Here is a 14,382-nt window from a genome sequence, read left to right on the forward strand (position 1 = left end):
TTGTTAGGTTGTCTCTTTGCCACATTTCTTTTATATTTTTTTTTTCTTGTGGGTACTAAATTCTATGAATTTCCCTCTTACAACTGCTTTCATTGTGTTCCATAACATTGGTTTCAATGAAACTTTGGATTTCAGTCTTAATTTCTGCAGTGATTGTAAAGTCATTCAGGAGTTGTTTTTTTAATTTCCATATATTTGTATGTTTTCAAGGGTTCTCCCCCCCATTCCCAGTCATAACCATCAAAAATATCTTTAATTGCTCTGTAGCCTTTACAAGCAAGTGTAGTATCTGTCCTTACCGGTTTAATATCTGATGTGTACTCTATCCTTGGACTACATACTAAATGGGCTTTGGGAGCAGGGAGCTGTCATAGAAGTTTACTCCATCCACTTCACTCAGTGACCTGGCATTGTGGTGCTCCCAGGACAGTGTGGCCCTCAGGAGAGATTTTCAACAATGTTTCAGCCATTGATAGCTGACCTGGAGTCAGGGGACAAAATTGGCCTTGGCCGAGAGCCACTGAGTTAGAAAATGGTAGCTCTATGTAGTAACTTGGTTGTGTGGTATCTGTGATTGTTTTTTGGAAACAAGATTCATTAAACACAAAAACAAACAAACAAACAAACAAAAACTTTTTAGAAAACTCATTAGGGGACCAGCAGTTAGCATAATGGCTATGTCGCTGGACTCCCATGTAGTCGACTGCGGTTCGCATCCCAGACCCGGTGGCTTAAAACTCACGCCGGGCACATGTGCGTGCATGCCCAAGATCCCAAGAAGAGAATGGAGAATGGATGAGAAGGGATTGCGGCGTGGCCATCCCCCCTGGGGGTGATTTCTTGCTTTCTGTCTCTCTGTCTCTCTCTCTCTGTCTGGAGAGTGCACGCACTCTATAGCAAAAAACCTCTCCAAAAAGAAAAAAAAAAATAGAAAACACATATTAGGGGCCAGCAGGTGGCATGGTGGTTAAGGCACTCCAACATGGTCAATCACAGTTTGAGTCCTGGACCAGTGGCTTGAAAAGGCACATGGGCATACATGCCCAAAATCTCAGGAGAATGCAAAAGAAGGGATTGTGGTGTGGCCATCCCCCTGAGAAGTGATTTTTCACTTTCCCTTTTTCTATCTCTCTTGGTCTCTCTGGCAAGCTCATGTACCCTGTGGGGGAAAAAAAAAAGAATGAAAAGAAAAATTATATTGAAATCAGCACAGTAAATGTAAACAATAAAATATATTGACATTTATTTTTAAATGGTATATTAAAATATCTCAATGCCATATATTTTCCCAAATGTTGGATTCCTCTTTTCAAGTGTGGATTATGTAAAAATTATGTGCTACCTGTGCATGCCAAATTTATTTATTTATATGATTTATTTTTGCTCTAAAATATTTAGTTTACTTTTGCAGACAAGTTTATTTTTCTGACTGTTGGATATTAATATTTTATGCGGAACTCAATGGACAGCTATTTGTAAAATCATATGAAAATATTCGAGTCATTTTATTTTAAAATTGTGCTGCAATTTTATGCAATTCACTTATAAAATGAACCTATTTTTCCAGTTTTTAAAACTCACTAACATTCCCCTAAGTACCTTGGCAGGAGGTTTTTAATAAATGTAGTATCATATTTTTCTTTTTGTTGTGTTTATCTTCTTACAGAAGGCTAGTGACTAGTAATATTTTATTTTCTCCTTTCTCTATCAACTGGTATGTGAATTCAGACTTATTTTTGTTCTATTTAAAATGGAAAATATGGTTAGCTACCTGACATAGTGACCCATAAAATCATTCTCTTATATGAGAGCTGTTTAAGATTCAAGGTGTGATTGAAATGCAATAGTATAATTAGTTTCAGAGTAATTTTTATTAGGAGGTAAGACATTTTAAACAGTACTATTTACATTAAATATTTTCATATTTCCACTCTCAGATAAAACTCAAGTAATTCAATAGTAAAAATAAATATTTTATAATTTAAAAAAGTATTTGCCTTTACAGTACACCATAATTACATTCAAAAATAAAAAAAAGTTAGTTAATTGCTTATTATAATGGTAAGAGAGATCTAGGTTTTTTGTATTAATGCAATTATTATACTACAACTCCAACTAAAAACAGTCACTTCTTTTGGAAATCATTGTTAATAATTGCAGATACTATGTAGACAGTCTGGAACAGCTTCTTCACTAAAACCACAAGTCATCTTCACCTCTGTCTTTGTGAAAGTGATTTTCACCACTGTATTTCTTTATTTTCATATATTTTATTTTATTTTAACTTCTTTTATACATTCAATCACTATACATCACTTAGCTTGTAAAGTGAGTTTTCCAACATAAATACACTTCACGCCAGTCCAGTTTAGGATAGTATACACATTGTAATGAACAGATAATGATCCATTTCTGTGTTCCATAAATGCTGTGCCTCTCTATTTTTCTCACACTGACTTGCCAATGACTGCAAGCAACTGTACTTAATAGCTCTGGATTTCTAAAAAACAACAGCAAAAACAAAAAAATCCAAAAAACAAAGCAAAAAATAATAAACAAAAATACAAATATAAAATGAATCCATATTTCCAGATTTTAAAAACTCATTTACATCCCTCCAAGTACCTTAAGGGAGGTCTTTAATAAAGGTGGTATAATATTTTTTTCATTTTGTTTTGTTCATCTTCCAAGATAGAAATGTAATTTTTAATTCACTTTTAGCTGAAAAGAGTAGCAATCACTTCTTTCTTGGTAGGTACAAAGCTCACCAACGAAGCCTGTATTAGTAGCAAGGAATGGGGGCACAGTTTGATGAGGCGGCTGAACTTCGAAACCATGGCCCAAGGAGGTGCGAAACCGCTGGTAGTTGGAACGGGCTGGTTCAGGGAAGCACAAAGGCCAGTGAAGACTGTTTATACCTAGACCTAGGAATGCCCAGAGTCTTTCCGAGGTTATATGTATTTTTGGCACACCTTAAATACTACAGTTTTTGGTGGAATATCATAATGGATTAGCAGACTTGAAAGAAAGTAAGCCAGCCCCCAGGAATGACAACACGCTGGTTTACATCATGCATATCCTCAAAGTACGTGAGAAAGGCGCACACGGAGCCCGTTCCCTTATCTACCTTTCAGCATCTGTTGTCAGCTCGTTCACTGCTCTTAGAACGCCCCGCGCATACGCCCAAGACAAAACTCATACGTCTCAGGGTACCGGAGCTCCTTCTCTGCAACTTTTTGGCACTGTGTGCTTCCTGCCTCCTTCGCTCAGTTTTATCAACTCCAAACTTATCCCGTGATCCACTCTGAGCTACACTGGCTGGCATAGCTCTCTAGCAGCCTGAGCAAATAGACTGCAGTCTGATGCTGTTTAGCAGCACACGTGTGGCAGCGATGTGGAGCCTGCCGAGCCAGGGTGAAAGACGATCAGCCCCTCATCTTGTTGAAAGTCTGTGAACTGGGCCAGTCCAGGGATCATTCCACCCTCTTCCACCCAAGCACATGGCAGACATTACCAATCAATCACCACACCCACCCCAGTGAGATGCCTTCTCAAACACCCCTAGCAGCCCTGGCTCATTTATTCAGTTGGGACTAAAGCTGAAACCTCTGTAGCATCATTATTCTAATTCCCTCTGATGCTGAAGAGTGATGTGACCTTGAGCCAACCATACCTCTAGGTCTTGATCTTTTCATCTGTAAAACAAAGGAGGCTCCGTTTTTAATTCTCCCATCCGTTAGCCTGCCTGGAAGAAGGACAATGGACTGTATAAAATCTGATATTTCTCCCAATCTATACTTCTATGAAAAACATGTAATAGGTCTCCTGTGAGAATTTGAATACATATGTCACTTGTTTATTATGACTTACATGTGAGCAGATTACATTAATTCGAAGTTTTATGGCTCTTGGAAAAACATTTATAACAATTCTATTATAAAGCAAATCTAGATTATTGACCAGAAATTATTTCTCGGTGCTGCTCAAGAATTGTGTAAATTCAATCCAACTAACAGTAAAGACAATTTTAAGAACATATTTTTTTTGTAAAAATTTTCAAGTCTTAGTAATTAACTCCAGCTTCCAATCATACTGTTTTTAGCACTGGTGTTCACATGAGAACAATCCGACCCAAATTCACTTAACATATGGAGCTGCAGCTGTTCCACAGAAATGAGCTGAAGAAAGCCCTGATGTTCTCTTAAGTGCAGGTATAGTGACTGAAAAGCCAAATGAAGGGTTGCAATCAGCTTCCCGCTGTGCAGTGTTAGAGACCTGCCACTGCTAGCAATCTGATTATGGCATGAACACTTCTTTGGAAACGGCTAAACTTTTGGAGGGAGGGGCAGAACTGTACATACAAGGCATGAGATCATGGTGCTTAAAACTCCAGCTTCTGGAGCAGCTGTCACTTGAGTGACCTTGGGTGGCCTTGGGAAACTGGACAGTCTGTGCTGTTTCTACTTGTATGATGAGGGGGCAGCACTTATCACAAGAGTCCCTATGTGGCTAACTTGGATAAGGTGTGTGTAGTGCTTAAAACGCTGTCTGTCAACTAGTAAGGCTCCAACAAATATATTCTTATCGACAAAGGCAAGGCGGTGCGAGTTGTTAGTGGCCATCTCCAGAGCAAGCTCCCTATAGCCAAGGGAGAAAGAGCTCATCCCATGGCGTCCTGTTTCTCCAAGGCTACTCATGACATTTGGGCATCCACGAGGGCGCCATGGGTGGTGTGCAGTATGAGCAGACTTCCGTGGCTCATGAGCAGCTGTGAGAGTCTGTTGCCTGCCGGGTAAATGAGGCTGGAGCAACAGTGGCTTCAGGGTCAGCCTGGAAGGCTGAGTGCGGGGGAGCTGGGCATGCTGAGGCCAGTCGCTGATGAGGAGAGCCCAGTGACCGTCTACCTGCCCCTTGTGATATGAGGCTCTCAGCCAGAGGGTATCACAGGGCTGGTGACTGAGACTCCAGAGACTCCTGTTTTCTATTCTGACTTGGGTGAGGCCTCCGCTTCCTCACCTGCTGATTTGGAACTCCGGAAATGAATGCATCTTTTTATTCTTTCTTTCTTTTTATTTTCCTTATTTTTTAGAGAGAGAGAGGATTTTTTGGTTTTTGTTTTTTTTGGTTTTATTTTGCGTTTTGTGTTGTTCTGTTTTGTTTTGCTATAGGGTGCTTGCCCTCACTAAAGAGATAGAAAGACAGAAAATGAGAAATCACCCCCACCCCCAGGTCAGATGGCCATTCTGGAATCTGTTCTCTACCCTCCTTTCGGGACCTCGGGCACACATGCACATGCACCTGGTGTGAGTTTTAAACCACCGGGTCCAGAATTCAAACCGCGGTTGACTACATGGAAGTCCAGTGACATAACCATTATGCCATCTGCTGGTCCCATATAAATGTAACATATTATATTTATTGTTTTGTTTATGTTGAACCATCCTTGCATCTCTGGGATAAAGCCTACTGGTTGTGGTGTATAATCTTCTTAATGTGCTACTGGATTCAGTTTGCTAGTATCTTGTTGAAAATTTTTGCATCAGTATTCATCGAGGATATCGGTCTGTAGTTTTCTTTTTTTGTTATGTCCTTGTTTGGTTTTGGGAATAAGATGATGGAGGCTTCAAAGAATAAATTTGGGAGGATTCTTTTCTTTTGAAGAGAATTGAGGTTAGCTCTTTTTAAAAAAAGTTTTGTAAAATTCAGAAGTGAAGCCATCTGGATCTGAGCTTTTCTTTGTTGCGAGACTTTATTACTGACTCAATTTCATCACTTTTTATTGGTCTATTCAGGTTGTTTCATTCTGTCAGCCCACAGAACTTGTGCATGTCCACCAATTTCTTCATCTCATCTAGGTATTCTAGTATGTTGGCATATAGTTGCTCATAATATTCTCTCATGAATTTTTGTATTTTTGATATATCAATTGCAAAATGACTAGCTTCATTACTGATTTTACCTATCTAGCTCTTTTCTCTCTTTTTTTGGATTAGTCTAGCTAATGGTTTATTATTTGGTTTATCCTCTCAAAAATGCACTTTTTCTTTGTATAGTTCTTTGATTCTCTATTTAATTTGTTCTCTAATCTTTACCATTTATTTTCTTCTTTTTAAATTTTTTTATTTTTGGTTTTTGCTTTTCCAGTTTCTTAAGATGTGATGTTTTCATTTATTTCATTTATTCCCTATCTTTTTTTTTTTTTTTTTGCTTGAGCACTAATGGCTATGAATTTCCCTCTTATGACTGCTTTCACTACGTCTTAAAGATTGTGGAGAGTGATGTGTTCATTATCATTGGTAAATGCCATTTTAATAAAGTCACTTTTACAGTTTAGCATGTTTCCTTTCTACCTAGAGAATCACACACACACACACACACACACATACATTTTGGTATTAAGATATTTTTGTGGTCAAATTGTGCATTTATTTAAATAATTATTTTTAATTTAACCTTATTTATTTATTTTAATTTGACCAGAGAGAGACAAAGTAAGAGAGAGAGGGAAACTGAGAAAGCAAGCCACCAAGTCTGGGACTTGAACTGTGGTCGGCCATGTGGTAGCCCAGCACCCTTAATCACCACGCCACCTGCTGGCCCCAAATTGTGTGTATTTTAAAATAACTTTATGTACTGCAACAGTGACAAAACCCAAAGTCATAAAGACAAAGGCCCCATAACTTCTGCCTAGTTTTAGAGTCTTAATATTGCACTGTCTAATAGAGACAGCACCAGTTTGTAACCATCACCATAAAGTGAAAGATTGACAAGTTTGCATAAAAATGTACAGCTTGCATACAGAAAATGACATCAGAAAAAAATAAGTCAGGTTTTCAGATGTGATGGTGTGGACAGAAAAGCTGAGCCACCTCTCTAGTACAAAATAGTGACAGATGCTGGGTGATGCTTTCAGACGTCTTAAGTGCATAGCTGAGCAGGTTCTCAATGGTCAGGACTGGGCAAGAGCAGAGATCCAGAAATTTCTATCCATTCTGAACCTCTCAGCCACCTCTGGGGCCCCCAGAAAGTGGGAGTGAAGCCCCAGACATCTGTGAGGAAGATAGCAGGTGAGGGGCCTCTCACAAGCAGGACCCCGAAGAGCCGTGTGCTCGGGAGGAGGGTGTGCAGGACTCAGCCACAGGAGACGGCCGCTCTAGAGGAGGGCAGCTTGCCGTGGGAAAGCACACAGCAAACATTTCCCAAGGGTATCTGCAACTGTAGGTGGGGCCGCCTATTGCTGTGAGGACTCGGCTCATACCACCTGTGGGCTTTCCAATATTTTATTTTTGTGAGATTATAGATTGATGTAATTTTATGGAGGCTGACTTGGCAAAAGCAATCAAATGAAAAATGGAATTCCACTTCTAGGTATAGCTACCCGTCCAGGCGTGCACACTCTTCAAGATATTTAGAAGGACAAGGCCCAGAGCCAGCAAGTGGTGTGGTGGTTATGGTGCTTGGATCCCACATGACCAACTCCACAGTTCAAGTCCTGGATCCTGTATCTTGAAAAACTCAACAGGCACCTGTGTATGTGTGTGCCCAAAATCCCAAGAGGAGAATGGAGAAGAAGGGATTGTGGTGTGGCCATTCCCCTGGGGGCTGGGGTGAGTCATCACTTTCCCTCTCTCTATCACTCTCCAGAAAGCACATGTGCCTACAGAGGAATAAAAAGAGAGAGTCCAAGGCCCAGCCTTGCCAGTGCAGGTGGAGTTCAGTTACAGTGTTGACGCGACGTGGCCATGGGTTTAGATGCCCAGGGCAGCCTGAAACGTGTTGCATGTATGTGCCCCGGAGCCAGAGGAGCTGGAGCGCTGAGGAGAGGGGATCGTGGTATGAAGAGATCCGGCCGAAGGTGACTGGCTCAGTCTCTTTCTCTCTCTCTCGTGCATGGGTGCACGCTCTCAATCAGAAATGAAACCAGTAATTGAAAAGCTGTATGAAAAAACAAAGAATTGAAGCAACTCTATGCCCATCGACAAGGGTATGGGACAACTACTTTGCATAATCTTAAATAATGGACAGCTAACAAAATTAATACCATTACTTTAACGAGTTAAAAACCAAATCCATCAAACCAGTCAAGATAAATGGCATCACCTGCACCTTGCTCCTCGTCCTGACTTCTGTTTCTGCGACGACAAAGCCGAGTGTTACCCTGGCTGAAAGAATAATTCTAGAGAAACGTGTCTATACCCTACGGAGGTGACAGTGGGGCCCCGGGGTGGCACAGAAGTAGCAGTACTATACTCACATGGGACAGTCCTGGCTCATGTCTCAGGACCTCCCAGAGCATGCTGGGTAAGTGCTTCCCTGGGTCCAGACTGGCCAAGACTGATGTAGAATAGCCCATGGGGACCCTCTTGGGAATACCTCTGCCCAGGCCTGTTTTTCATAAGAAAGAAATGAAATAAGTAGGGACCGGCCGGTGCTATGGTGTTAAGGTGCTAGACTTTCACACTGCCTGACTATGGTTCAAGTCCCAGACCCAGGGGCTTGGAGCTCACACTGGGTGCATCTGTGTGTGTGCCCGAAGTCCTGAGGGGAGTGGAGAAGGGATTACAAAGTGGCCATCTCCTATAAGGGGTGATGTCTCACTTCCTCCTCTCTGTCTTTCTCTCTCTCCAGCACGTACATGCCCCCTATGGCAAAATAAATAAATAAACAAACTTTTAAAAAGTGAACCTGAAGTTAGTAGCAAATCAGTACACGTAAGTGGAAACCTGTCCATAGAAACCATTAAAATTCAACACCTTTGATAAATGTAGAGGGTCTAACTCGCAATGCACAAACTCAGGTCAGCAATTTATGTGTTTATAAATTTTCTGTCTCCCAAGACATTTGAGTCCATGCATGAAATGAAGAGCTCGGCTGTCTGCATGCTCGGGCCCTGAGGTGGCGGAGGTGCCCGGCGTCTAACAAAGCATCAAGGCAATGGGGAAGCCTTTCTCCTCCCCAGTCTGCCCCAGGCATGCCCAGCCACGCTCCTGGCCCTCCTGAGCTCAGTGGGCACACTGGCAGATGCGGGGACCTGCGTCCCTACTTCTTGTACACAGATGCAGCTCCCGCCTGAGTCTTGCTGCCTGAATGGTCTCTTAGAATCCCTAGTCCCAGTAGCAGCAAAGGTCATAGAAGGAAGGTGACCCCGTGCAGGACGCCCTGCTCCTAGGACCCTAGACTTCTTGCACCCATCCCAGTGTCCTGGGTTTGCCCTCAACCCCTTTCCTGGCCTCCGAGGCTTTCTCCCTGCACTGTCCTACAGAGAGCCCAGGGCCATCTCTTCCGTGCATTTAGGCTTTCTCAAAAGACACGGAGAAGCAGGCTGCTTTCATCCCAGTCAAAATCCTGGAGGGAAGGATTTAGAAAAGAATTACAAATCCTGGGTTCTAGCTAGAAGTGAGGAGAAATAAAATTACAGCAAGTACAAAACAATTTACTATTTCGATAGCGTGTCTCAGCCACATAAAGAAAAAAGATTTAAACATGTCGAATTTAACCCACAGTGAAAATGCTTACAGCAAGACACTATCAGAGTACACAACTATTTGTTGTCTGGTTGAAAATAAAATTTTAAATAAAGCCTTAACACTGAATTCAAAGAGAAAGGCAAACAAGCCTTTGGACACTAAGGAAGCAAACGAGCAGAGGCCGTGTGAAAGCCGCAGTGTGGCAGCGTTACCTCTAGGAATGGACAGCGCCCCGCGAGTGAGCCTCCTCTGACAGCCATGACAGAGGCCAGGAGACTGGGAGCCAGGCCGTGCTGCGCTCAGCGCTGGCTGCAGGTGCTCTCAGGGTAGGCAGACGCCCTCGCTCCGAGCCAGGCTGCCCAAACAGAGCAAGTCCGCCCGGATGCCACCGCAAAGACAGCTCCCCGCGAATTGAGTCAATCGGCAGCCCGTGGCAGTAGCTGTCGCCTGCTAAATCAAAGTAACCCTGGAGAGGAGCAGTCGTGTTTATCCTCGCATTTCCCCACGTCGTAAAATGGCAACTGCATATTCAAGACGATTCTTCCATGTTCCACCATCCTGATTCCAAACCCAGTCACCAAAGCTCACAGCGCATCACTGGGCAGGGCGGTGGGCCAAAAGGTCTGCAGGGGTTTGCTGGGAGGAGAAACGGGAAGCCGGGGTGAGAGTCGACGGGGAAACATCACAAGCAGAAGTTCGGGTTTTGTTCGCTGGTGCTCGCCTCGGCCCCCGTGGGGAGAATGAAAAGCGTGTGTATGCTTATGTAAAGACGCGAATCCAGGGAGCCAGAGAGAAGGCAAGAATTGATCCAGTGTCGGAGAAGGCATGGGAGTGGCCTGCCCACTGGCTGGTACGGCGGCTGCCTTCACTGGGACCTCATCCTAAGGGGCAGAAATCTGGCCACCGATCCGGGCACTGAGCGAGGGGGCAAAGGGGCGCTGCAAAGTCTCTCCTAGCTGTTTCTCTTCTCTCTGGGAAAGGGAAGCCAGAGCCTCAGAAGCAAGAAACGACCCCCGCAGCAGCTTGGTGCCTCCCACCTGGTGCGAGTCCTTGTCTCTGAAAACCTCTCTTCTGTGTCTTTAAACTCTTCCTCTCCGTCGACTCCTCGTCTATATGATGTCGTGTCTAAGTCTGTATCGTCGTAACAACAACAAAAACAACTCTACATTTTCACCACTCCGGCTCCTGTCACTCAACAAATTCATGTCTAACACAAGCGGGTCTTTGCCAGACCCTGAGCTCACAGTATGGTCGGGGTGGGAGACAGACCCCAGCTCGCCCCTGCAGGGCCAGGCAGGACGGCCTCCTCTCTTCCCTTCATGCACAGGGCCTGTGAATAGCTGTCAGCTGCTGTCTCCGTTTCCTCCTTCACTGCTCTGTTTTCTCCCCCACAACTCACCCCACCTCCCGTAGGGCTCAGAGAGGCCCTAGCACAGAAGTCAATCCCTGGTCCTCCCAGATGGTACGAAGGTTGTGTTCAGACTCTGGGTAGCCCTTCACGATTCCACCTTGCGGTGGTCACAGCTTCTTCTGCTCTGCTTCCTTGGTGTGGGAAGGAGGAGGGACTTGCTTCCAACCGACATATGGCCGAAGCTGTGGGTTGTCTGTGATCACCTCACAGTCTGTAGGGTTCCTTGCTGGCCGGCCACAGTGAGCCGTATCCTGCTGGTGAGCCGAGCAGCTGTGTGGAGGAAAGCCATAGAACACAACCAGGGGTACCCCGAGGACCTGAGGATGGCCCAGCCAACAGCCATCCAAAAGTGGGGCCCCTCAGCTGCATGACACAGGAAAGGAGACGTGCCCATAACCGGAAGGGAACAGACGTGGATCTTCTCAGTTCAGGCTCCATGGGGGAATAGGGCCCAGCCATCTCTGTGACCTCAGTGCTGTGAGATCCTGGACAGAAGGCCCAGCAAGGCGAGGTCCTGAGGGCTGACCCAGGGAGCTAGGAGATCTGAGGTGGGCGTTGTCTTCATTCCGGAGTGAGCAAGGATATGCTAGGAAGCAAGAGAAAGCTCATGCACTGTACATGAGTTAAGGAAGATTTCCCCACCATATTCTGGGACACCAGTTCCTTCCTGGTTTTCTTGCACATTCGGTAAAAATCCACTACTCGTCTGATGAGAGGGCCACTGTCCTCACACTCCTCTTGGTGTGAGTATTCCCGGGGTTCCATCCCCTTCCCGTCCCCTCTGCAGATGGCAGCTTCCAGATCTTAGGTTGTAAGCCTGTCCTCTTCTTCCCTCCTCTGTCTCCACTGCCATCCTCAGGTTTGGAGAGTCATTTCCTAGACTGCTCACAGCGCCTGAATAGGCTGTCCTCACTCACTGCTCCCATGACACTTCTGAGCACAGGGTGAGTGATGGGGAGTGCTGCGACACAGCGAGGACGCCCTTGGGTAGCTCCCTTTGCCCTGCCCAGGCGCTGTGGGCACCCTAACCTCTCCGCAGTGCCAGCTAGCGCTGTCTGCCACAGGGCACAGCGGTCAGAATGTGAATCCATGGATTGGTACCTTCTTAACAAACTTAAAAAAGAAAAAAAAGTCAATGCAAGCAAACATTTACTGAAGTAGCTGATCGACATCTGGAGCAGGGTTTTACGGTGGTTTGCAGCCCGCAGGTTATGCATGGACAGCACTTAGTAGGCCTGCTTCGGAGCACCCCCAAGGCTGCCCAGGGCTACTGTAATGGCGACTTGGGTTACGAAGCCCTCCCCATAAACTACACCTGTGGTTCTTTCTCGCGGGCAGCAGGTAACTGTGGCCAACGAGTCCTTGCCTGCCTTTCTAGTCCTCCCCTTGAGCGTTGTTCGGTCCTCCAGCACAGAGCGACCTGTGTTTCTCTGACCTTGCCACTCCCTCCCTCACACCAGAGCTTCTTCCTTGTAGCTGAGAAGTCTTCCTTGTCTCCTACGTGAGTGCTAACTTGTTCTGTGAGACTCCGGCATGGCGCTAACACTTAGGAGCTAAGCTCTGCCTCATGGCATTGTGGATACACCCCTATTTTAGGTTTTATGCTAATAGAATAACTATTGCCGTCCACCGCATTGAGCCCTTTAAAGACAATGATTTTATCTTAATCATCGGCATGTTCCCAGAGCCTAGCACAACTCCTGGAGCTTGAAATACAGATGTGAGGGACCAGCAGATGGCATAACGGTTACGCTTCCTGACTCCTACATGGTCAACCAGGGTTTGAGTCCTGGAACTAGCAGCTTCAGACTCACACCAGGCATGCGTGCAGGTGTTGCCCAAACTCCCAAAAGAGGAGACCGGAAGAGAAAAAATTGTAGCATGGCCATCCCCTGTAGGGAGTGATTTCTCAATTTCTGTCTCTGTCTTTCTCTATCTCTGGCGAGCACACGTACTCTATAGCAACAATCTTTCTTTAAAAAACCACAGGTGTGAGGCACATTAAATCAGTCTTCACTGTGGTAACTCCGGTCTTGGAGGCAATCTTTTTTCTAAGTATCCTGTGTTCTCATTCAGAACTTAGCAACAAACAAAACCAAACATCCCGTATAGGTCTGTCTTGGGTAATGTATTTGTCACTTAGAAATACTATATTAATGAATTAATAATAATAATGAACTAATTATTGAAATTGCAACATTGTACCAGGGTAATGACATTCCTACAGTTGATAAAATGCCTACATAACTCAAAACATTGACTCAAATCTACTCGGCTTGTCTTGCCAAAGGGGGAAGTGTGCTTGGGTTATAGAAAGGGTGTAGGAAAGAGAAAACAGTGGGTTTGGAGCAGAGGAGGAGACAGTTGTTTCTGATGTTTATTATTTATTTATTTTTCTGCTGACTGCAGTGCTTTTGTATTTTCTCTGTGCATATCACTAGGTTTGAGGTTAACGTTTGGACTCTCCCAGGGAGCGAAAACACTTGTGATGATGAAACAGCCTGCAAAGGGAGAAGTTTCTCCCCTTGCTGATAGCGAGGATCATTGGTGTGTGGACTTTCTTCCTGCTAAGAAATAAAAGCCCTATTCGCAGACTTTGACCACGCCTACTTGTTCCTCAAGATCAGTAGAGATGTCTACCATTTTGAGACTCCGTTCTATTACAATCATTGCCAGTTCCTCCTTGTGCTGTGGGACTTTCACGGCTCTCACATGCATCTTTCCCACTGGCCCAGGCAGAAGAAATTGCTTTCGTCCAATAGTCCCCCAAAAGCCCAAAGAGACAGAATAAATATTGTGTTTGTTTGTTTGTTTGTTTGTTTAGTTTTGCTTTATGGCATACATACTCGCCTGAGAGAGAGAGAGAAAGTGAGAAATCACTTTCCCAGGGGACAAGGATGGCCGTACGACAATCCCCTTTCCTCCATCCTCCTCTCAGGATTTTGGACATGCACACACATGAATCCAGTATATTTCAGTCTCCTCACCAGCCGGCACAAGAAACATATTTTGTAAGTAGAATATGTTGCAGCCTAGCATTTGTTAGTAATTTGCTCTTCTTGATTTTAATTACCTGTTCATAATCTCAAACAGCCAGACAAGTAAGTCAGCTTGACCAGGTAAATTAGTTACCGGTCTGTCCTTGGCTCCCTGGCACCACAACACGATGATTTAGAAGGAGGCGCTTGGTTTTAAAAGAGAAAAGTAAAATAAAAAGTCAATCTGTGACCAGATAGCTTTTCATTTATATGGCATTCAAAGGATTTTTATCATTACAATGTGTACTTTCATAAATCAATCCACAGATCTTGAAGTTGTGAATTAATTTATAATTCAACCTTTAAAAGAAAATCTGGTTATGACAATGAACTAAGCTAGAATGATACCCTCTATCTGGAATTAAGTTCTTCTGAAAGAGTAACATTCGTAGTCATACACAGTATGATTTCACTCATGTAAAATTCAGAATGCATAAATATGCAGCCACAGAAAGTAGAAGAGCGT

The 14,382-nt window shown here is 44.2% G+C and overlaps 1 non-coding gene across 1 annotated transcript; it reads left to right on the forward strand.

The window, feature by feature from the left end:
- The first annotated feature begins 246 nt into the window (after nucleotides 1-246).
- LOC114009859 (U2 spliceosomal RNA) lies at nucleotides 247-440 on the forward strand. Its single transcript, XR_003551259.1, has one exon. It is a non-coding gene; the product is annotated as a U2 spliceosomal RNA (small nuclear RNA).
- Nucleotides 441-14,382: the final 13,942 nt, after the last annotated feature.

Source organism: Tupaia chinensis, unplaced genomic scaffold (genome assembly GCF_000334495.1).
Source record: "Tupaia chinensis unplaced genomic scaffold, TupChi_1.0 Scaffold000644_1, whole genome shotgun sequence".
In the NCBI taxonomy this organism is placed as follows: Eukaryota; Metazoa; Chordata; class Mammalia; order Scandentia; family Tupaiidae; genus Tupaia; species Tupaia belangeri.